This window comes from Amphibalanus amphitrite, unplaced genomic scaffold (genome assembly GCF_019059575.1).
Source record: "Amphibalanus amphitrite isolate SeventyFive unplaced genomic scaffold, NRLGWU_Aamphi_draft 000866F_arrow, whole genome shotgun sequence".
NCBI lineage: Eukaryota > Metazoa > Arthropoda > Thecostraca > Balanomorpha > Balanidae > Amphibalanus > Amphibalanus amphitrite.
The window spans coordinates 275,491-300,404 of record NW_024882360.1 but is presented as its reverse complement, the minus strand read 5'-3'; the positions used below and the strand labels follow the sequence as shown (position 1 = coordinate 300,404).

The 24,914-nt window shown below is 46.0% G+C and overlaps 2 long non-coding RNA genes across 2 annotated transcripts; both read left to right on the top strand.

Annotated features, from left to right (window-relative positions):
- The first annotated feature begins 507 nt into the window (after positions 1–507).
- On the top strand, positions 508–1,420 carry LOC122367394. Its single transcript, XR_006254051.1, has 2 exons — positions 508–807; positions 1,052–1,420. It is a non-coding gene; the product is annotated as an uncharacterized LOC122367394 (long non-coding RNA).
- Positions 1,421–23,113: 21,693 nt separating this feature from the next.
- On the top strand, positions 23,114–24,016 carry LOC122367400. Its single transcript, XR_006254052.1, has 2 exons — positions 23,114–23,400; positions 23,645–24,016. It is a non-coding gene; the product is annotated as an uncharacterized LOC122367400 (long non-coding RNA).
- The last annotated feature ends 898 nt before the right edge of the window (positions 24,017–24,914 follow it).

The window sequence follows — 24,914 nt, the reverse complement described above, 5'->3', positions numbered from 1 at the left end:
CCCGTGTTTCAACTGGCCCCGCTCTCCCCTATGTATTTGCTTTGCTCATGTAACCGCGGATCGGATCACCGATTCGTACTAGCAGGTGGCTACATGAGTCGGTAATGCGTTCCTAATTCGAATTAGCGGCTAAATACGTATTTACTGTGCTCATGTAACCCCGATAACTGCCTTGGTCCAGGGTATATAGAACAACGGGTAGGTACGTACACTAACGACGCGGAAAGCGCCCATTTTACCTGGATGAGTTACATGGTAGGTGATATATTTTTTGAATATGGAAAAAATAGAGTATTTCATTTTGACGAGTAAAGCCAAATCCATAAAGCAGTTATTTTTAAATTATATGTACCAGAAATAACATACTAACCATAGTTTAAAATTTAGTCGAAAGTTAGTTGAAAAGCGTATAGTTGATACTAAGATGGAAGCAAGGTATATAAAAACACTAGGTAACACGCATATTTACGTCTGGACAACGAGTTGCGGGGAAAAGTGCTGATTTTGTCGCAGTTTTAGGAGTCGGTGATTAGGCTGGTTTTTTGGGTTACTTTTTCGCTCCGATTCCTGTATTTCATAGTGTTTGGCTTTTGAATATTTTAGTTCTTTCAGAGAAATATTACTTGCCTTACAGATTTTGTAAAAATGTTTCAATTTTTATAAGCCGAACGTTAGAGTCCTAAAACAATACATCAGTACTACTATTATTGTAAACAAACAAACGGAGCACCACTTGGGCTCTCCACTTGGCTCTGTTCCAAGGCCTTTTTCGAGTTCATCTGGAGGTTTTCGTACTCGTGTACTCGTGTACGTTTTGTTGGATGTCTTAAATCTCTTGTGATTGACTTATAGCATATTAAAGAAGCATGTTGACTGAAAACAATCCCAAGTATCCAGGAGGAGGCTAAGAGAGGTCCTGATCGTCCTGAGCAAGATCAAGTTGAAGTTATGAAATGTTGGTTGATAAACGCAGGTTGATCTGGCTCACTTATCAGCAATAAAAGTAAAATTAAAAGAGCTTATTGGCTAAAAACAAGCCATATTATTGCAGGAGATCAATACTGAAGAGTACGCCGAGCAGTATCAAGCCAGAAAATGTTTGCTGATGATGATTGCATATTGTCTATTGATGTATTGGGATGAATAATTAATTATAACTTATAACAGCAAGATTATAACTATGAAGCGCTGACTATGAAGTGAAAAAATCTAGAATGAGCGAACTCAGGCAGCTTTACTTTGCTATGCAGATGGTAATGTGCATTACTCAAGTGTCTGGCAAATGAAACTTTGCATTTCTTGAAAAAGGATTTCAGTAAAATTGTGAATGTGACAAGCCATGCAACGATATGATCATATAATACGTGTTAATAGTCATTCGTGACAATGATCTTTGGTCCAATATACAATAGCAAAGCTCTCAGCGCTTCTTTCTGTGGATGGCCAGAAGTGTGACTCAGGATTTAGAAGTATTAGTCTTCTTCACAGGGATGTTATAAAATGTACTGGAGGGTTATCTTCCAGCAAGGAACTTTATTTTGAGTTGGTATGAGATGTAGGCACAAGAACTTAGGTGCTTAGTGCCTATAGTTAGTAGTTGTGTAGGTTTAGTTTGGTCAGGTTAGATTAGGTTATGCTAGTTTTTAGTTAATTTGCCAGGTGTCCATAAAAAATGTGACCAGGGCGGTGTTTCACGGGATGCTGCTACCACGCTGCTATCCAATTGCACGAACTGACGTCACACTTGTGGTAGTGTTGGAGCAATGGGCCTGTTGATGTTTCCATGGAAACCCAATTTGACACGTGTATAAGCAGCGTGCTGCTATCACTGGTGAAACAGGGCCCTGACTAACCTAACCTAACCTCAATCATCACACATATTTGCAATCTACTCATAGCAGAAGCACCCAGTTATATGATAGATACTCACCATGACTCAATCTTACCTGCTAACAACTTAAAAACAGCTCGCGTCAAGCCGTTGCCAAGTTAGCTCACCTTTGCCAAGCCGCATCCATGGAAACAGCCAAATGAGGAACTGGCTCATTGGGTGGCTGGTGTCAGTCTGTGCATTGAAAGTGTTTCTTCTCTGAAGCTGCTCTGCACTGCTGTATTGCCATGTTAGATGCTCAGAAAATGTGGGAAATGATAATTGAGATACTTTAGTGCTTTGTTCATGCTCCAGACATCAACAAGTACAAATTCTGCAGGGTACACCTATGAGCTAGGTGAGTATTTTATGTGAATGTGATGTTTGACTGTAGTAAATACACAAACAAACACAGGGTCACAGTTATATTCAATCTCCACATAAACACAACAAAAACGCCCAAAGCCTCACTCCGCGAGCACACCACAAATAACGCAAGCCTTTGCAGGCACCAAAATGCTTTGATTTACAGGATAGGTATACTTTTTATATCCTTTATCCTCTGGGATCTTGCTGCCAAGTTGAAGTAAGATGACTGAACTTCAGTATTTATCAACCTTTTCTTCTTATAGCCACTGCTATACGAGAATGACTAAATGCTTGGTTTGATTGATTAACTGCCTTGAAAATTTAATGATCGATCTTCAATTCTCAATGAAGGCACAAATAAAATAGTTTCCTCTCCTCTTGGAATACACAAAACAAAATATTTAATAACTTCTTAGTGGATGGACGAGAGCCTGATGCATGTTCGCTTCATATTTTGTAACAAAAGCGCAAAAACTGCAATATAACAGCACTATATGTTTCTGGACAAAATGCAGCGGCAGTAAAACCTTCCCTGATGGCATTCATTCTTAGCCAAATGTAATGACAAAAATATTTTGTAGTAACTATTAAATTCCGGCTAAAAACAGTGCACGGTTTGAAAAAGAATCATTCCAATGACGGTCCATTCTTGCGGTCCAGAAATCGCCACTATTTCCGGCCTCTCCAACGCAACTCGTTGTCCAGACGTAAATATGCAGGTAGCACCGAAAAATTCCTTCAACATGAAGGCAACGGGTTCAGGTCTTGACAACTAGTGCTAGCATGATTTGCAAGATACTTGCTACGTAACTACTTTACAGATTTTCCTAATACTTTGCTATTACTTATGTTTCGCGATTTAATAAAGACATATTTTTAGTTATCCTCATTAAAATTCGTTCTTGCCAAGAAATTTGTAATTTCACGGTATGACATCATGCCTTCAGGAAGCCTCGGATATCTCAGTATCTAGGCAGTGAACCTACTTAATTCTGATGTTTTTATAAATGAAATTGATTTTTGCATTCTCTTGATATGAACTTTTTGGAAAACAACAGAAAAACATTAAATTATCGCTTTTCAAAGTGCCATTTTGTGCTTGATAAGAAGTGATGGCCCTTAGACAGAGCGTTCCTATAAAAAATCTAGAGTGAACTGGCCTCTATAAAAATTAAAATTAGCACCAGTATTTAATTGTCTGTTAGATGTTAATTTTCATTAAGCTTAAGGTTCTACGGAAAAAGGCGAAATTCGCCCCTAAAGGCTTCAATGTCTGAATGAAAAAAGGCACTATGGTAAAGAGGTAGTTGAAAAATGGGAGGGAGCTGGCCTCTACAAGTTGTTGATTGAGATAGATTAGCGTATTGACTTTCGATTGATATACCTCATTAAGCATATGGTTTTACGGAAAATGGCTAAATTTGTCGAAAACTATCTCGTTTTTGTTATAAACCGTATATTAGAAATGGCGACGTGCGCCACTTCCGTCGCCGAAGCCATTTGGACGCCATGTTGCCCGAGATTTGAGCGCTTGTACGCCTTGGCTTCTAAATTTCAAGATGAATATTGAAGGCAGAAGACGGCGTTGTGCATATGGGGGGCACGCACTTATTTCAAGTGAGTCGGAAGTGCCAAAATTGAACAAGATTGGTTCCAAGTACGTTTCGAAGTCCGTCATTCAGGCCCTGGGAATGGGTGACCCTGGCAAGCTTGAGCTTGCTGGACGATACCTGTGTCATAAGTGTATTTCCTATGGCAGGTCGCAGATGAAAATTGTTCAGGTGAGATTACTTGACTGATGTGTTGGCTCATAGCTGGGCTCTCCATTGATGTTTGCAGTGTGAATTTACTCTTGTGCTGTGCAGATTCACAGGAATTTGTATCCGTCTGGGAGGTTTGGTCAATCAGTCATTTTTATCATATGCTATTTTTGTCACATGTGCTAAAAATGACAACGATTCTGCTATTTTTGGGAGCGATCCAGTCTGCAAAACGTGGCAGGGTTCGACAAGATCTGGTTGGGGCAGACACATGCTGCGTTCGGATGGGCGGTTTCGTTTTTTCATCGGGGATCAGGTACTCTCTTTGCAGACGGCATATTTACGTCTGGACAACGAGTTGCGGGGAAAAGTGCTGATTTTGTCGCAGTTTTAGGAGTCGGTGATTAGGCTGGTTTTTTGGGTTACTTTTTCGCTCCGATTCCTGTATTTCATAGTGTTTGGCTTTTGAATATTTTAGTTCTTTCAGAGAAATATTACTTGCCTTACAGATTTTGTAAAAATGTTTCAATTTTTATAAGCCGAACGTTAGAGTCCTAAAACAATACATCAGTACTACTATTATTGTAAACAAACAAACGGAGCACCACTTGGGCTCTCCACTTGGCTCTGTTCCAAGGCCTTTTTCGAGTTCATCTGGAGGTTTTCGTACTCGTGTACTCGTGTACGTTTTGTTGGATGTCTTAAATCTCTTGTGATTGACTTATAGCATATTAAAGAAGCATGTTGACTGAAAACAATCCCAAGTATCCAGGAGGAGGCTAAGAGAGGTCCTGATCGTCCTGAGCAAGATCAAGTTGAAGTTATGAAATGTTGGTTGATAAACGCAGGTTGATCTGGCTCACTTATCAGCAATAAAAGTAAAATTAAAAGAGCTTATTGGCTAAAAACAAGCCATATTATTGCAGGAGATCAATACTGAAGAGTACGCCGAGCAGTATCAAGCCAGAAAATGTTTGCTGATGATGATTGCATATTGTCTATTGATGTATTGGGATGAATAATTAATTATAACTTATAACAGCAAGATTATAACTATGAAGCGCTGACTATGAAGTGAAAAAATCTAGAATGAGCGAACTCAGGCAGCTTTACTTTGCTATGCAGATGGTAATGTGCATTACTCAAGTGTCTGGCAAATGAAACTTTGCATTTCTTGAAAAAGGATTTCAGTAAAATTGTGAATGTGACAAGCCATGCAACGATATGATCATATAATACGTGTTAATAGTCATTCGTGACAATGATCTTTGGTCCAATATACAATAGCAAAGCTCTCAGCGCTTCTTTCTGTGGATGGCCAGAAGTGTGACTCAGGATTTAGAAGTATTAGTCTTCTTCACAGGGATGTTATAAAATGTACTGGAGGGTTATCTTCCAGCAAGGAACTTTATTTTGAGTTGGTATGAGATGTAGGCACAAGAACTTAGGTGCTTAGTGCCTATAGTTAGTAGTTGTGTAGGTTTAGTTTGGTCAGGTTAGATTAGGTTATGCTAGTTTTTAGTTAATTTGCCAGGTGTCCATAAAAAATGTGACCAGGGCGGTGTTTCACGGGATGCTGCTACCACGCTGCTATCCAATTGCACGAACTGACGTCACACTTGTGGTAGTGTTGGAGCAATGGGCCTGTTGATGTTTCCATGGAAACCCAATTTGACACGTGTATAAGCAGCGTGCTGCTATCACTGGTGAAACAGGGCCCTGACTAACCTAACCTAACCTCAATCATCACACATATTTGCAATCTACTCATAGCAGAAGCACCCAGTTATATGATAGATACTCACCATGACTCAATCTTACCTGCTAACAACTTAAAAACAGCTCGCGTCAAGCCGTTGCCAAGTTAGCTCACCTTTGCCAAGCCGCATCCATGGAAACAGCCAAATGAGGAACTGGCTCATTGGGTGGCTGGTGTCAGTCTGTGCATTGAAAGTGTTTCTTCTCTGAAGCTGCTCTGCACTGCTGTATTGCCATGTTAGATGCTCAGAAAATGTGGGAAATGATAATTGAGATACTTTAGTGCTTTGTTCATGCTCCAGACATCAACAAGTACAAATTCTGCAGGGTACACCTATGAGCTAGGTGAGTATTTTATGTGAATGTGATGTTTGACTGTAGTAAATACACAAACAAACACAGGGTCACAGTTATATTCAATCTCCACATAAACACAACAAAAACGCCCAAAGCCTCACTCCGCGAGCACACCACAAATAACGCAAGCCTTTGCAGGCACCAAAATGCTTTGATTTACAGGATAGGTATACTTTTTATATCCTTTATCCTCTGGGATCTTGCTGCCAAGTTGAAGTAAGATGACTGAACTTCAGTATTTATCAACCTTTTCTTCTTATAGCCACTGCTATACGAGAATGACTAAATGCTTGGTTTGATTGATTAACTGCCTTGAAAATTTAATGATCGATCTTCAATTCTCAATGAAGGCACAAATAAAATAGTTTCCTCTCCTCTTGGAATACACAAAACAAAATATTTAATAACTTCTTAGTGGATGGACGAGAGCCTGATGCATGTTCGCTTCATATTTTGTAACAAAAGCGCAAAAACTGCAATATAACAGCACTATATGTTTCTGGACAAAATGCAGCGGCAGTAAAACCTTCCCTGATGGCATTCATTCTTAGCCAAATGTAATGACAAAAATATTTTGTAGTAACTATTAAATTCCGGCTAAAAACAGTGCACGGTTTGAAAAAGAATCATTCCAATGACGGTCCATTCTTGCGGTCCAGAAATCGCCACTATTTCCGGCCTCTCCAACGCAACTCGTTGTCCAGACGTAAATATGCTTGCAGACGTCACCCGAGCTGCCATATCTATGTCTCACTTGCGCAACAATTGTCTTTTCATGGTTAAATATATAACAAAACATATCTAACCTGACCTTACCTTACCTACAACCTACCAACCTACAACCTAACCTACCAACCTACAACCTACCAACCTACCTAACTGGATATGGCAGCTCGGGTGATGTCTGCTAAGAGAATCCCAGGGAATATTCCTCAGACCGTTTGGGCAGGCTTCTACGGAGAGTGCGCAAAAACTGTAGCCACTAGGTATATCTCACTCTGCATTTTGGGTCCGCGCTACTTGGAGATACTCCTTAGTCCTTTCTAGCCTAACCAGTTACCAAACCAAATCAAATCAAACCAAACCAAACCAAACCAAACCTGACCTAATCAAACTCATAAATAAAGCTGGTCCCGTAGCTCAGTCGGTAGAGCGTTGGACTCCGTGAGGTGAGAGCTCGTGTCCCGGTATGACGGTCCGGGTTCGAAGCGCGACGGGCGCTCGATGTTTATGAGCCTCCTGGCGGGTATGGTTGCGGTTGGTGGCAGGCCGTAGCCAGGCGAAGTCAGTGAGGGGACCGGCCGTGCGCGGCTATGTGCATAGTTAAACTTCTGACTCTAAATTCTGCCATGCACCAGGAATTGCACGATCGGAGGGTAGAGGGCAGAGCCATCGCAACGAGCTCTGCTTAGCGGTGGCTCTGTCCTTGAGAATCCTTCCATTCAAAAGGTTCGGACTAAATTTATAAAAAATAAATGTGCCTCCTTATAATCCTTATGATGGTTGCCGTCCGGCCAAATGATAACTATTATGTACCTAATAATTACCTAATACCTAATGATTGCTTTCTTTCAACATCAATTAATGACTATTTTGTTTTCTTCCAGGAGAGCCAGCGCCATTCCGGATCTGAAAATGCTCTGCATGTCAGCATTGTCTGGTGAGGATTACCAGCAACTGATAAGCACTTGGTAGTGCTGCCAATGTTTGCCATTGATAGTGTTTATATCATAGAGCCTTTCACTGTCAATTGTTGATTTCTTTATTTGGGACACATTTCTATGCTTTGCCATCTGATCTTTTTGGCCCCCCTTTCAGACATACTATGCTACCCAGTAGGTACCCTTATGGAATGGTTATGTATCTTACCCAGTCAGTAAGGTCCTTTCCACATATCTGGAAGTAATCTAAATCCTTTCACTTCTGCACATGCAGGGGTCACCCTGTTGCTCACTTGTTTTACAGCCCTATCCTGATTTGCCATCTTTTTGGCCACCTTTCAGACATACTATGCTACCCAGTACCCTAATGAAAGTGTGGTCAAAAATATTGCAAATCAGGATAGGGCTGTAAACAAACGAGCGACAGGGTGACCCCTGCAGAGTCCTTGTTGGAAGCTGGAACTAACTGAACTCAATTAGTACAAGACATGGAAGACATCAGATAAATAACAAATGAGTATGAAATGTATTTCATTATCCATTGATATTTATTTAGACAACTTAATAAATGACGTTGAATGAAAGAATTATGACATTTCATACTCACTCGTTATTTATTTCGAGACCTTCACCTTTGACATCTTTGTTAAAGGGACCCTCCCACCTTAACATTAGATTTGAGTTGAGATAGCCAAAATGGGGTCCCTGGCTCACAATTACTGGTTTGAGCACTCACAACATCGAGAAATGCCTCAAATCGAAAATATCTAATTTCAAAGTTGTAGCACTTTGGATTCAGAGGGGCTAATGCATTTGATACCCCTCTGAATGTGTGACGTCAGCGCGCAGATCTAACGATTTTTAAATGTTTTGACTAAAACGTTTGATAGCATGCGGTGGTATATGCTGCTTTGCGCGCAGCAAGTGCCGCACTTTCAGCTGCCAAACTATTGCTTCCAAATAAAGTCGCTAGGAACAGCGGAGATCCCAAAAAGTAAACAAAAGTAAAAGTCTAATATCTTGAAAACCGGTGAATATTTTTCAGTGAAATTTGGTAGATATTCTTTTTCGCTCTTTCTGAACCGAGCGACATCACTGTCATGCCAATTCATTAACTTTTTTGAAGGTGGGAGGGTAATTTTGTGTACATTTGCAAATATGTTTTAATCCATTTTCCTCCTTTCACAGGAGATTGCAATATCCTAATCAATCACTACCCTCTAATGACCAACGGGTATATGCTCAGCACATCATCATATCACCGTTCCACACACCATCACATTACAAACATCATCACGCACCAATTAGTATGCGTTTCTGCTCTGAAATGGGTACATTTCAATGCTGTTCACAACCATTAAATCACATGTTCAATCCACTCCTGTTCGTCTCCTCAGTCACCCGGAGACCTTGACCTACTCCTGGTCCTCTACGCCCGCCAGCGCCGCTTCGTCTGCGGCCCCCGCCAGCGCCGCTTCGTCTGCGGTGCCGACCAGCGCCGCTTCGTCTGCGGCCCCCGCCAGCGCCGCTTCGTCTGCGGTCCCCGCCAGCGCCGCTTCGTCTGCGGTGCCGACCAGCGCCGCTTCGTCTGCGGCCCCCGCCAGCGCCGCTTCGTCTGCGGTCCCCGCCAGCGCCGCTTCGTCTGCGGTGCCGACCAGCGCCGCTTCGTCTGCGGCCCCCGCCAGCGCCGCTTCGTCTGCGGTGCCGACCAGCGCCGCTTCGTCTGCGGTCCCCGCCAGCGCCGCTTCGTCTGCGGTGCCGACCAGCGCCCTTCTGCATGGTACCTCGCCTGATGTAGCCACGCAGGGCGGAGAGTGGAGGTGAGCTATTACTGATTAGTTTTGTCCAGGTAAATTCAGAAATATCATGTTCATGCCACATCATCAGAGTCGCCTCACCAATCAACATAATATTTTCAGGGATGAGGGTCCAGGGGACCCATTTGTATTTGTTCTCACTTCTCACCTTGTTTCTTTGTTGAATCTGTATCCCTTAGTCTCTTTACAAACCAAACTATGTACTTTTTCATGGATAGAATTGCTATATGCCATGGGATGTACAAAAATGCAACTTTGTGCCTAGCTCTAGGCTAATAAGAAGTGTATTTCATTAAAATATCATGTTTTGTTTGTATGTTGAATGGTTTGCATATGAAGATAATTTCCAGCGGCTGCTAATATGTTATGCAGCCCTCTCCTTTAAGTGACCATCCCACCTTAGCATTAGTTTTCAGTTGAGATAGCAAGATTGGGGACCCTGGCGTGCAATTACCGGTTTGGGTACTCACAACATCGAAAAATGCTTCAAATCGAAAATATTTGATCTCAAAGTTGCAGCACTTGGATTCAGAAGATCTAATGTTTTTGAATGTCCCCCTCTGAATGTGTGACGTCAGCGCAGATCTGACGTATTTTAAAATATTTTACTAAAACGTTTGGTAACACCTGGTGATATATGCTGCATTGCGCGCAACATCTGCCGCACTTTAAGCATGCCAAATTAGGTATTGCTTCCAAATGACGTCGTAGGAACAGCGGAGGTCCCAAAAAGTAAAAAGTAATACAGCAGCTGGTCACAGCTGGACCAGTGGCGTGTGTTACATACACGCGCTTAGACAATGTGTACACCCTTCCTAAATCTGGTTGGTTTCTTTTCAGGGGATTGTGTTTATCTATTGGTCATCATGCATCAGCAGTGTGCGTCCATCTTGTGCTCCACTGACCTAGGCGCAGTTCCATGCTGTTCATTGCCATGCAGTCCCATGTTCAATCCACTCCTGTTCGTCTCCTCAGTCACCCGGAGACCTTGGCCTACTCCTGGTCCTCTACGCCCGCCAGCGCCTCTTCGTCTGCGGCCCCCGCCAGCGCCGCTTCGTCTGCGGTCCCCGCCAGCGCCGCTTTGTCTGCGGTGCCGACCAGCGCCCTTCTGCATGGCACCTCGCCTGATGTAGCCACGCAGGGCGGAGAGTGGAGGTGAGCTATTACTGATTAGTTTTGTCCAGGTAAATTTAGAGTAATCATACACTCACTTTCTGTCTTTTTGTTATTTTTGTCATTGTGTGTCAGACAACTTCACCGATAACACTGATACAGTTATTTTTAGGGAACCTGCTTCTTGTGTTCTCAACTTGTTTCTTTGTTGAATCATTTCTCCATCATTATCTTTCTGGACCCATTTATATGATTTTTTTCTGAAACTGGATTGCTCTATTCCATTGAGTGTACCTATTGCAATGCAACTTTGTGCCTACATAACTCAGCTGTAGGGTGATACTTGTGCAGTTCATTATCTGGATGTCATGTGCCGTTTGTATTAATTGTCTGCAGGTGATGAAAGTATCTTCCAGCGGCCAGTTTATTAGATGCGACGAGTCTCTCTCTCTCTCTCTCTCTCTCTCTCTCTCTCTCTCTCTCTCTCTCTCTCTCTCTCTCTCTCTCTCTCTCTCTCTCTCTTTTTTTCTCTCTTTCTCTCTCTCTCTCTCTCTCTTTCTCTCTCTCTTTCTCTCTCTTTCTCTCTCTTTCTCTCTCTTTCTCTCTCTTTCTCTCTCTTTCTCTCTCTCTCCCTCTCTCTCTCTCTTTCTCTCTCTCTCTCTCTCTCTCTCTCTCTCTCTCTCTCTCTGTCAGTCTCTCTCTCTCTCTCTCTCTCTCTCTCTCTCTCTCTCTCTCTCTCTCTCTCTCTCTCTCTCTCTCTCTCTCTCTCTCTCTCTCTCTCTCTCGGAGGGTCGATCGGAGGGTCGACTCGCCGGACAGCCCGGATGAATTCTATCACCAACGTCGCCGGTCCGCCGAGGACGTCCCCCAGGCTCGGGTCGAGTCCCCAGCGGCGGCGTCGCGCAGCTTCATAGGCCGGACAGTCGGTCAACAGGTGGGCCGCGCTGTCCGGCTCGCCGCACGCAGGGCAGGCCGCGTTCACCGCCAAGCCTAGGCGGTGGGCGACGTCCCGCGTGAGCGGCGACGCGCCCGTCCGCAGCTGGGAGAGGGTACACGCCTCCCAGCGGGACAGATCGTTGTGGCCCGGTGTGGGCGCCGGGTGGGGGTGGGACGCTCCTGTTCTCGCGTCGACCATCGTCCCCACCCGGCGCCCGATCGCGCTTCTGGCGCTGGCGAAGTCGATTGGGACGTCCGGCTGTTCCGCAGCGGCCGCTTCTCCTCCCCCTCCCTCCCTCCCTCCCTCCCTCCCTCCCTCCCTCCCCTCCCCTCCAGTGGATTTGTAGCTCGCGGCCTGTGTCTGAGACTCTGACAGCTTTTTGGTCTGAGACTCTAACAGCTTACGCACTAAGACAATGTGTAAACTTTTCAAAATATCTGGTTGGTTTCTTTTCAGGGCATTGTGTTTATGTATCGGTCATCATGCATCAGCAGTATGCGTCCGTCTTGTGCTTTACTGACCTTGGCGCAGTTCCATGCTGTTCATTGCCATGCAGTCCCATGTTCAATCCACTCCTGTTCGTCTCCTCAGTCACCCGGAGACCTTGGCCTACTCCTGGTCCTCTACGCCCGCGGCGCCCGCCAGGGCCGCTCCGTCCGAGGCGCCCACCAGGGCCGCTCCGTCCGAGGCGCCCGCCAGCGTCTCTACGCCCGCCAGGGCCGCTCCGTCCGAGGCGCCCGCCAGCGTCTCTACGTGCGGCACGCCGTCCGTTGCCGCAGAGTGCGGCGACCTGAATGTCGCAACTCCGATCCGACCACATAGGTTAGTTGTAAAGCGATGTGAATAAGGTTCATTTTTTCAGCATTTATGTGTATTTTACAGTATATCTATTAAGTACGCACGGTATTAAGTGAATTAGGTACGTACCATGCGATCACATTTCCTCTCTTGGCTTGGTTTAACTTCTTTGTCAGAATGTGGATACTGCTTTTAGCGCAACCAAATGACAGTCGGATTACCGTTAAGTACATGGCGTCGAAATGGCTTTATTTACCATTTGCGTTTGCAATATCATTGAAATGCACTTAACACTTGTCTTTTATAGGCGTGTTCCGAGGCGAGGCCTTGGACTGTCTGGGACTACCTCAACCACGGCAACTGCTGCCTGCCGCACTACGTCTGCGACGTAAGTTTAAACCATATGCACCAACTTTTTACACCAATTTTTACCTCATATGTACCATATGACCAAATGGTACTGTTAAGACGTACCAGACTGTGCGCGCCGGAATTTTCGTGCCCTTGTCGAAGTGAAAGGCTTTGTCATCTTGCATTTATTTTGCTTTTGCCAACTGCCAGCCGTTGTGATTGATCCCTCTTATCTTTTTCGCCGCCAGGTCCAACGCCAGTGGTCACACGCCGTCTTCTCGGCGGCCCGGATATGATCGGTAAGTTCACTGTGCATATCGGCTTAGCCATCTTTCATAAGCTAAGGATAAGATATTCGGGTAATTCTTGGACACCGTGCAGATCTGCACTTGTGTCATACTGTTCTGTGAAATAACAAATGTACAGAAATGGTAACAATCGAAAGCTCTTTGGATTTAAATCTGCTTTCGATATCGACCATTTCTACTGCACAGCAACACACCTTTACCACCTACGATTATTTTCACAGGCCGCCGTCCGTGAGGACGCCTCTCCACTGCCGCCTGTGGAAGGGGGATCTCACCATCAGCCAGCGGCGCTGCGCCTCACTGAAGGCAGAGAAGCGCGAGCTGACGGCCGAACTGCGCCGCGAGCGTCGGCGACACCGCGCCGAGGAGCGCCGCTGGAGGGCCGAAGAGAAGCGGCTGCGCACACAGCTAAGCGACGCGGAGGACGCCGTCACCCAGCTGAAGAGCGCGCTTGGTGGGATTTTCTCCGACCGCCAGCTCACCACCCTGCGGACCGGGCGGCGCGTGAACTGGGAGCAGCAGGACATCGTCCGCGCGCTGGTGATCCGCTGCTGCTCGAGGAAGTGCTACCAGCTCCTCAAGGACAAGTTCCAGTTCCCGCTGCCCGGACTCTCCACCCTCCGCCGCTGGACTCGAGGCTTCCGGACGTCACCGGGGATCCTGGACATGGCTCTGCAGATCATGCGCTCGTCCGCAGACACCATGACGTCGCATGAGAGGCTGCTCGTCATGTCCTTCGACGAGATCACCATCGATCCCCGCGTGGCGTACGACTCCACGGACGACGCGGTCTACGGCCCCAACGACAAGATGCAGGTGGTGATGGTCCGCTCCTTGTGCAGTCGTTGGAAGCAGCCCGTCTTCTTCGACTACAACAAGGACGTCACCAAGGACCTTCTCCACCGCATCATCGCCGCCGTGGAGTCTGCCGGCTACGTGGTCGTCGCCATGGTGTGCGACCTGGGGCCGGCCAACCGGAAGCTGCTGTGGTCGCCGAAGGCCGCTGACGGACTGGGCATCGACCCGGAGGACGGGTTCTTTGCCCATCCGTGCGACCCCAGCCGGTAAGTCAACTTTTCTAACTTTCTTATTCATCGGTTTTTAACTTCGGACACTAATTTCTAGGGAGACCATAAATAAGCTTATATTTCGATGTTGTGTAGCAAGTTTATGTAGCCACAGCAACTCTTCATTCATGTTGCATTGAAACCAAATATGTCATGTATGTCATGCCGCTGGCAACGATTGTCTTGATGGCCTTGGTACCGGCATTCAGCCTTTCGAAAACCACTAAAATTGTAGCTTAATTTCCGTGTAAATGCTAGCTGACGGCAACTTCGTTCCGTTTCACTCTGCAGAAAAATCTTCACCTTCGCGGACGTGCCACACCTCCTAAAGCTTCTCCGCAATCACATTCTCCGGCAAGGCCTCCAGCTGCCAGGCGGCCCTGTCATCGACAAGAAGGTCTTTTGCAACCTTCTGGAGAAAGATAACTCTGAGTTTCGGCTATGCCACTTTCTGAAGTGGAAGCACATCACGGTGAGCAAGTTATCAATGTTAATTACCATAACCAGCAGCATTATGAATGATATGTGCCATCAACTTGGATGATTAACTTGCAAGGCGTTCGACAGCGTTGACCACGGCGTCCTCCTGGACAAACTGGAGTGGTATGGTGTGAGCTCGATGTGGTTCAGGAGCTACCTGCACGATCGGAGACAGGTAGTGACCGGCGGCTCCTCCGATCCCCTCCCGCTGACCCATGGCGTGGCCCAGGGGTCCATCCTCGGCCCAATCCTCTTCCTCATCCTCATCAACGACCTTCCCTGTTTCCTCACCCATGGCCGACTCCTCTCCTACGCAGACGACACCCAACTCCTCGACCACTCACTTCCAACAACCCCAGATCTCTCTCAGCTCAGATGTCGTGTCGAGCAGTCAATCTTCGATCTCCAGCTGTGGTTCCAGGCCAACAGTCTAAAAATGAACCAAAACAAAACCTTTATCACTCTCATCGGAACCCAGCAAACTCTAAAAAAGACTGAGTCATTCTACGTCTCACTCTCCGGTAATGACATTCGGCCAAGTCAGACCGTCAAAATTTTGGGTGTGCTGCTCGACCGACACCTGACGTGGGATCCCCACATAACCATGGTTGTGCGTCGCTGCAACTCCATCCTCGCATCCCTCCACAAAATCCGGCACCACCTCACACCTGACGTCCTTAAACTCTTAGTCCAAGCCCACGTGTTCCCACACATTCAGTATTGCCTGTCCGTCTGGGGAGGAGCCGCCAAGTGTCAAATGCAGCGCGTCCAAAAGACGATGAACTTCGCCGCCAGACTTGTGACCGGGACACGACGGTCCGAGCATATATCGCCGGCGTTGGAGTCGCTTGGTTGGGAGAGGGTGGATGTGATGCTGCGCCGCCATGATCATGTTCACGTCCAGAGAGCCCTGTATAATGACCAATGTCCCCCAGCGATGTCGGCCATGTTCACCCGCCGGGCCGAAGTGTCGTCACGTGACACTCGCGCGGTAGCAGCCGGGAAGTTGCAGCTCCCGAAGTGGCGGCTCGCAAGAACTCAGCGGGAGTTTGCATATAGAGCGGCAGCATCGTGGAATGCGAAGGACACCGCCATAGGCACCTGATTTTAGAATGTCAACCTGCTGATGTCAACTTCTTACATGCGGATGATGCGTTCGCGAGTGTTTTAATGTAATCGTCGATGTGTTTTAACGTAGCTTTTGCCATTGTATCAGCATCATATATTTTTAATTGGGTCTCACTTAGCTCCTATGTCACCATGTCATATTCCTGACCGGATTCTTAATACCCACCCCGTGGAAGAATTATAATAAATGACTTTGACTTTGACTTTGATTAATTCCGTGACGCTGAAAAGCAATGTCTTTTTACATTTGATGCAAAGCTGTGATAGTGTAGCACATTATAGTGTGTGTTAACTGTAGTCAAAAATTTATCTCGTCATTGGAAACAAGTTAAAAATTTACGAAATTTGACCCTTCAGTGAGCCTGAATGTTGACCAACAAAAAGTCAACCAACGTCATTATTTATTACTCCTTTGGTTCCCCGTGTGTCGCAGGTGCGGGGTCAGGAATGCCAGCGCGTGTACCTGGCCGCCCAGCTCCTCAGTGAGCGCGTGGCCAAGGCGGTCTCGCACATCTTCGGTGACCGGTACCGGAAGGAGGCGGAGTTCATCGCCCTCGTCGACCAAGCCTTCGACACGTTCAACTCCCGCCACGTGTCGGACGGCAAACTACACCGGTCGGCGTTTGGGCTGGCCCATACCATCGAGGACCAGTACTCCTGCCTCCTCAAGTTCACGAAGGTGATGCGAGACGCGCGCGTGGTCGGCAGCAACTCGATGCTGCCCTTTCAGAAGGGCTTCGTGATGTCCTCCACCGCTCTGCGCGGCCTGTACAGCGCTGTGCAGCGGCATCACGGGCTCAGCTACCTACTGACCTCCCGGCTCAATCAGGACTGCGTCGAAAACTTCTTCTCGCAGGTAAGCATTCTAACATCAGTCACACATTTTGATGCAACTCAAATAAAACACGGGCGATTCTTTTCTTTCTTTCTTTCTTTTTTTATGCAGGTAAACATTAAGAGCAATATGCACATAGACTATCACGCAAAGCCCTTTGTCCTGGTATTGTATCTAGCCTTGAAATTTATTTTAATTTGATTGTTTTAATACGTCTCGCCCGAATGTGTAGCTTACTACATATCTGGGTTGTGTATATAAGTACTTTGACGGCATTTTTTCTATCCTTAAACAATAAACATTCATGGTTTACTCGTAATGAAGACATTGGTCTTTTTTATATATATTAAGTGTTACCCACTCACACTCACCTCTTTTGTGTTATAATAGACTTTAATTACCTCACTCTGATAAACTATGTTTTGTTTCACTTCTTTGATTTCACTGGGTGACCCGGTAATGGTAAAAACAATAAATATTAGACCTGTTGTCACAGTGGTTAAGTTATACCCCGCACCTTTAATGCCCACCTAATCGAGTCTTTTTTTAGGTATTTTACCAACCACTGTTTCTATTTCAGTTGAGAGGCATGGGTGCGGCGAACACCAACCCCACGGCAGTGGAGGCCAAGAACCGCCTCCGCCTGCTCCTCATAGGAGCTGCGCCGACAGTGGCCGCCGCAACCCACGATGACCCGCGCGAGTCCGGGGCCTCAGTACTGCTGGAGGAGAAGGAGCCGACTTACCTGAGCGCCACGACGCTGGACCTGGACCACGAGCCGCCAGTGGAGCCAGAGGTGCCGGACGCGGACGTCACCGCGGTGGAGAACCTGGTGACCGCCCGCCAGCCGTGTCCGGGACCCGCAGCCAGCGCCGGCGCCGCCCCGCCACCTGCAAGCCTTCCCTCTGGAGCAACCGGTGTCGCCAGTCTCTCCAGGCAGGCGCTGGCGTACGTCGCGGGGTACGTGGCCGCTAAGTGCGCCACAGTGGACAGCACGCTCGGCAAGATCACGTCCGATGCCAGCGAGGTACCCCGTGACGAGCGCTACGCCTGGATTGACACCCTCAGCCGCGGCGGCCTCACGGTGCCCAGCGCGCGGTGGCTCGATGAGGTTGAGCAGCTGGAGGTGCTGTTCACCACGATGCACGGAGGAGATGTCGACCGCGGCCCCGGCGTCGTTAGGCGACTTGCCGAGGCTGCTGCGCTGAAGTTCCCGCAGCTGCATCCATACGTACTGAGGAAGTACGCTATGACTAGGACGCAGCTGCGGGTACGTGAGATCCGGCGCCTCATCGGCGACAGAGAACGTCTCCGAAAGGAGCAGCCTACCTGCAGCCGGGAGGCCAAGCGTGCGCGCCTGTACGTGCATCCTGGTGATTAGACTTCAGCGTGGCCCTGCTTTGTGTGCCGCGCCGGCTGTGGCGGAAGCCGGCGGCGGCGTGCCACAAGACTTTAGCGTGGCCTCGCTTTGTGTGCTGCGCTGGCTGTGGCGGGAGCCGGCGGCGGCGTGCCGCAAGACTTTAGCGTGGCCTCGCTTTGTGTGCTGCGCCGCTGTGCTGGCTGTGGCAGGAGCCGGCGGCGGCGTGCCGCAAGACTTTAGCGTGGCCTCGCTTTGTGTGCTGCGCCGCTGCGCTGGCTGTGGCGGGAGCCGGCGACGGCGTGCCACAAGACTTTAGCGTGGCCTCGCTTTGTGTGCTGCGCCGCTGTGCTGGCTGTGGCGGGAGCCGGCGGCGGCGTCCCGCAAGACTTTAGCGTGGCCTCGCTTTGTGTGCTGCGCCGCTGCGCTGGCTGTGGTTGGAGCCGGCGGTGGCGTGCCGCAAGACTTTAGCGTGGCCTCGCTTTGTGTGCTGCGCTGGCTGTGGTTGGAGCCGGCGGTGGCGTGCCGCAAGACTTTAGCGTGGCCCTGCTTTGTGTGCTGCGCCGCTGTGCTGGCTGTGGTTGGAGCCGGCGGCGGCGTGCCGCAAGACTTTAGCGTGGCCTCGCTTTGTGTGCTGCGCCGCTGCGCTGGCTGTGGCGGGAGCCGGCGGCGGCGTGCCGCAAGACTTTAGCGTGGTCTCGCTTTGTGTGCTGCGCCGCTGTGCTGGCTGTGGCAGGAGCCGGCGGCGGCGTGCCGCAAGACTTTAGCGTGGCCTCGCTTTGTGTGCTGCGCTGGCTGTGGCGGGAGCCGGCGGCGGCGTGCCGCAAGACTTTAGCGTGGCCTCGCTTTGTGTGCTGCGCCGCTGCGCTGGCTGTGGCGGGAGCCGGCGGCGGCGTGCCGCAAGACTTTTATGGTATTGGTGATCAATGATCATTCACATTCGTGATCGTGGTAACCTCGGTTATTTGCCGTTTGTGAGACTGTTTGGCGCGGTGAGAACTGATATTTGCAGAGCTGAGTTCGGACCGAGCATGTTGGTTCTGCGCTGTTGGTTACTACTCTGTGCTCGTGGTAAATTCACATTTATACAATTTTACAATTACAATTTATACAATTAATGACAGCTCAAGTTTCGCCTCAGTTTTGCGTGTGAGTGGTGAAGCTTGTTTCCGTTTTAAAGTCGTTAATGTGTGTTTTGTGCGCATATTTTTAACCCGGACTTCTTGAAGCATTGAGATGAATATACGAATCGCTGGGAGGGATGCAGATTTTTGGCTCCTCATCAAACTTCCGAATGGATGGTCGAGACAGATTTTTTTGGTGCATTCTCCATCAGTAGGTCAACAAGTCACGTCGATGTCAGGTTAAGTCTGAGACAAGTCACTGCATTGGGTTTAGAGACCAGCTAACGTCATTCAATATTGGAGCGTCCGAGTTCTTAAATGTATGTGGAAACCACTGAACTCTAATGGTGGAAACCGATTTCGCTGCGTGTGGTGGGAGGGTGCTAGCAGCGGCCGTGAAACGTCGCTCACGACGACGTACAGTACGCCGGGATGTCATATAATTAAAACTTTCAGAAAGCGCGTTCTCTCGGCCTTCATTTACACTGGAGATAATAGGTGGACAACCAGCACCATTTCAGAGTTATTTTATTTACAGAAGCGGTTTTGCATCAAAGTCCCTGCCGTAAGTGTTGTGTCTATGCCTGCCGCTGGATATTCGGCATCAGGGATATATAGTTGCGGATGTAAAATAAGAAGCGATGCCAAAATTAGATCAACCAGGAAAGCGACTCTGCTAAATTCAATTCTATCCATTTTCTCACAAATACGCCTATGCTTTACTACGCGGATAATATGCTATTTCTATTTACTGGTAAAGACTCAATTTATAATTTAAGCCTTTTGATAGCTACTTGATTATACATTGAATAACACATTATAATGATTATATTTTGACACAATGTAATAATATAAAGTGTCAATTTATAATAATAGAATTTGAAACATTGGTTAATTTTTAATGTGAACGATGCATATTTACGTCTGGACAACGAGTTGCGTTGGAGAGGCCGGAAATAGTGGCGATTTCAGGACCGCAAGAATGGACCGTCATTGGAATGATTCTTTTTTAAACCGTGGACTGTTTTCAGCCGGAATTTAATAGTTAATACAAAATATTTTGTAATTACGTTTCCACCAAGAATGAATCCCATCAGGGCTAAATTTTACTTGTATTGCATTTTGTCAAGAAGCATATAGTGCTGTTATATTGCAGTTTTAGCGCGTTTGTTACAAAATATGAAGCGAATAAGCGTCAGTGTAATTCATTGTCATTAGTGCCAGAAGTTAACTTGAGGGGAAGCTATGCTAATTGCTCTTGTCCATCCACTGAAATTTATTAAATAGTTTGCTTTGTGTATTCCAAAAGGAGAGGGAACTATTTCATTTGTGCCTTCATGTCAGAATTTATGGTGGATCATTAAATTTTCAACGCAGTTTACAAACAAGCATTTTGTCTTTCTCGTATATAAGCAGTGGCTAAGAAAAGGTTGATCAATCCTGAAGTTCAGTCATCGTACCTCAACTTGGCAGCAAGATCCCCCAAGGACAGAGGATATATTGTATACATGTCCTGTAAATCAAAGAAACAAGCATTTGGTCTTTCTCGTATATAAGCAGTGGCTAAGAAAAGGTTGATCAATCCTGAAGTTAAGTCATCATACCTCAACTTGGCAGCAAGATCCCCCAAGGACAGAGGATATATTGTATACCTGTCCTGTTAATCAAAACATTTTTTGTGCCTGCAAAGGCTTAAGTTATCTGTGGTGTGTTCGGAGTTAGGCCATATGGCCGTTTTTGTTGTATGTTTATGTGGAGATTGAATATAACTGTGACCCTGTGCTTGTTTGTATACTTACTATGATCAAACAGGGAACAGCACATTCACATAACATACTCACCTAGCACTAGCACCTAACTCATAGCTGTACCCTGCAGGATCTGTACTTGTTCATGTCTCGAGCATTAATAAAGCACTAAAGTAGCTAAGTAATCATTTCCCACATTTCTGAGCATCTAACATGACATACAGCAGTGCAGAGCAGCTTCAGAGAAGAAACACTTTAAATGCACAGACTCACACCAGCCACCCAATGAGCCAGTTCCTCAGTTGACTGTTTCCCTGGATGCAGCTTGGCAATGTGAGCTAACTTTTGGCAAGTTGAAGGTTAGCAGGTAAGATTGAGTTAGGGTGGGTACCTACCTATAACTGGCCACTGGGTGCTACTGCTATGCAGGTCTTGGGTAGGCTGCAAATATGTGTGCTGATTGAGGCTAGGTCAGCTGTCAGGCTAGTCAGGAGTATGCTCATTGCTCAGGTCACATTTTTATGGACACTTGGCAAATTAAAAAACTAACAATCTAATCTAAGCTAACCCGACTAAACATACACAACTACTGACTATAGGAACTAAGCACCTACCTAATTGTGCATACATCTCATACCATGTCAAAGTAGAGTTCCTTGGTGGAAGATTACCCTCAGTACTTTTTATCCCAGCCCTGTGAAGAAAACTAATACTTCAAAGCTCTGAGTCACTGCTGGCCATCCACAGGAAGAAACACTGAGACTGAGAGCTTTGCCATTGTATATTGGACCAATAATCACTATCACGAATGACTATGAACACATTATATGATCACATAATTGCATGGATTGTCACATTGACAATTCTACTATAATCCTTTTTTCAAGAAATACAGTGATGATCAACATCAAAATCAACATAAAGTGGATTTAGTGATCCAAGCTTTCTCCTCCAGTAGCAATAGAATGATCGCATGTTTCATTTGCCAGACAGAGTAGGTACCTGATGCACATTACAATCTTGATCTGCATAGCATGAAGCATCTAAGCTGCCCAAGTCCATTCATTCTAGATTTTTAACTTGAAAGTTAGCACTAATTTATCTTGCTGTTGTAAGTTATCATTCAATATCCATACCAATACATCAATATCAATATGCGCTCACCAGTCAACATTTTCTGGCATGATCCTGCTCAGCGTGCTCTTCAGTAGGTATTGCTCCAAGGTCTGCAATATTATAGCTTGTTTTTGGCCAATAAGCTCTTTTAATTTTACTTTTTCTTGCTGATATATGAGCCCGATCACCTTGCGTTTATCAACCAAAATTTCATAACTTGTTCAACTTGATATTGCTCAGGAGTCAGGACCTCTGTCAGCCTCCTGGATACTTCGGATTGTTTTCAGTCAACATGCTTCTTAAATATGATATAAGTCAATATTCAGAACATCCAACAAAACGACGTACAAGAGTAAGAAAACCACCAGATAAACTAAAAAATGGCCTTGGAACAGAGCCAAGTGGTGCTCCATTTGTTTGTTTACAATGATTGTAGTGCTGATGTATTTTTAGGACTCTGAACGTCGGCTTATAAAAAATGAAACGTTTTTACAGAAGTTGTAAGGCAAGTAATATTTATCTGAAAGAACTAAAATATTCAAAAGCCAAACACTATGAAATACATGAATCGGAACGAAAAAGTAACCCAAAAATCCAGCCTAATTACCGGCTCCTAAAACTGCAACAAAATCAGCACTTTTCCCCGCAACTCGTTGTCCAGACGTAAATATGCGTGAACGATATGTACCGTACGCAACTGTTCAAAAGCAGCACACGCATCAATCAGCTGACGCCACATTCCCGGTGGCGCTGCTCACGGTGCACGCCTGGATGGAAGGAATCAATGGAAGGCAGAAATGGCGCAGCTGTTTCTTTCTTAAAATGTGTTCGAAAGCAGGACTAACGCGACGCTGGCGACATCTATGAATGCAATCGGGGATGCTGATTGGCTGATCGAGTCCGTGAGCAGTATCACTAATTTACGCTAGTACAGGGTTGAGGCAATGTGCGCATGCGCAGGAACTTGTGCTCTCATGGAGGCAGGGGTAGCCAGTAACAGTTGGTAGCATTAGGCCAAATGGGCGCTCAAAAACTACTACCCTCTAGGGTTTGCATGTTAAATCGACCTTTTTCAAGCGAGCCCCACGCGTAAGTAAAAGAATAAAATGTAGCATATTTACGTCTGGACAACGAGTTGCGGGGAAAAGTGCTGATTTTGTCGCAGTTTTAGGAGTCGGTGATTAGGCTGGTTTTTTGGGTTACTTTTTCGCTCCGATTCCTGTATTTCATAGTGTTTGGCTTTTGAATATTTTAGTTCTTTCAGAGAAATATTACTTGCCTTACAGATTTTGTAAAAATGTTTCAATTTTTATAAGCCGAACGTTAGAGTCCTAAAACAATACATCAGTACTACTATTATTGTAAACAAACAAACGGAGCACCACTTGGCTCTGTTCCAAGGCCTTTTTCGAGTTCATCTGGAGGTTTTCGTACTCGTGTACTCGTGTACGTTTTGTTGGATGTCTTAAATCTCTTGTGATTGACTTATAGCATATTAAAGAAGCATGTTGACTGAAAACAATCCCAAGTATCCAGGAGGAGGCTAAGAGAGGTCCTGATCGTCCTGAGCAAGATCAAGTTGAAGTTATGAAATGTTGGTTGATAAACGCAGGTTGATCTGGCTCACTTATCAGCAATAAAAGTAAAATTAAAAGAGCTTATTGGCTAAAAACAAGCCATATTATTGCAGGAGATCAATACTGAAGAGTACGCCGAGCAGTATCAAGCCAGAAAATGTTTGCTGATGATGATTGCATATTGTCTATTGATGTATTGGGATGAATAATTAATTATAACTTATAACAGCAAGATTATAACTATGAAGCGCTGACTATGAAGTGAAAAAATCTAGAATGAGCGAACTCAGGCAGCTTTACTTTGCTATGCAGATGGTAATGTGCATTACTCAAGTGTCTGGCAAATGAAACTTTGCATTTCTTGAAAAAGGATTTCAGTAAAATTGTGAATGTGACAAGCCATGCAACGATATGATCATATAATACGTGTTAATAGTCATTCGTGACAATGATCTTTGGTCCAATATACAATAGCAAAGCTCTCAGCGCTTCTTTCTGTGGATGGCCAGAAGTGTGACTCAGGATTTAGAAGTATTAGTCTTCTTCACAGGGATGTTATAAAATGTACTGGAGGGTTATCTTCCAGCAAGGAACTTTATTTTGAGTTGGTATGAGATGTAGGCACAAGAACTTAGGTGCTTAGTGCCTATAGTTAGTAGTTGTGTAGGTTTAGTTTGGTCAGGTTAGATTAGGTTATGCTAGTTTTTAGTTAATTTGCCAGGTGTCCATAAAAAATGTGACCAGGGCGGTGTTTCACGGGATGCTGCTACCACGCTGCTATCCAATTGCACGAACTGACGTCACACTTGTGGTAGTGTTGGAGCAATGGGCCTGTTGATGTTTCCATGGAAACCCAATTTGACACGTGTATAAGCAGCGTGCTGCTATCACTGGTGAAACAGGAGCGCTGTTCGGCAGCCGGCTATTTTGTGTGCAGGGTATGACGTATTTCGCGAGCCGACGTCACAGGCGGTGACGTCGGCTCGCGCGCGAGCCGAGCACCAACGACAAACTAGCGGGAACCCTCGGACACCCTCGGGGCATAAACCGCGGAGTAGCATATTGAGCGAGTCTTATAAGGAAAATTCATATATTTTCGTTTCTCAAATGATAATCAGGGTGTCTCTTACCTTTTTACATATCATTTAGGCTTACCTAACACTTCAGTTGCCAAATATCTGCAATTTATTCAAGCGAAGGTATTTTCAGTAAATATCAATGGTATAGACCGAAATCTTTTGAATAAAAATTCCAACCAACAGAAATAAAAATAACTTAATTTATTCCAACCATTTCCTCCAAATAAACAACATAAAAACTCACTTTTACGCACATCATTCATAATAAAGCATACTAACACGCCGCTTTTGACAATTGCGGCGT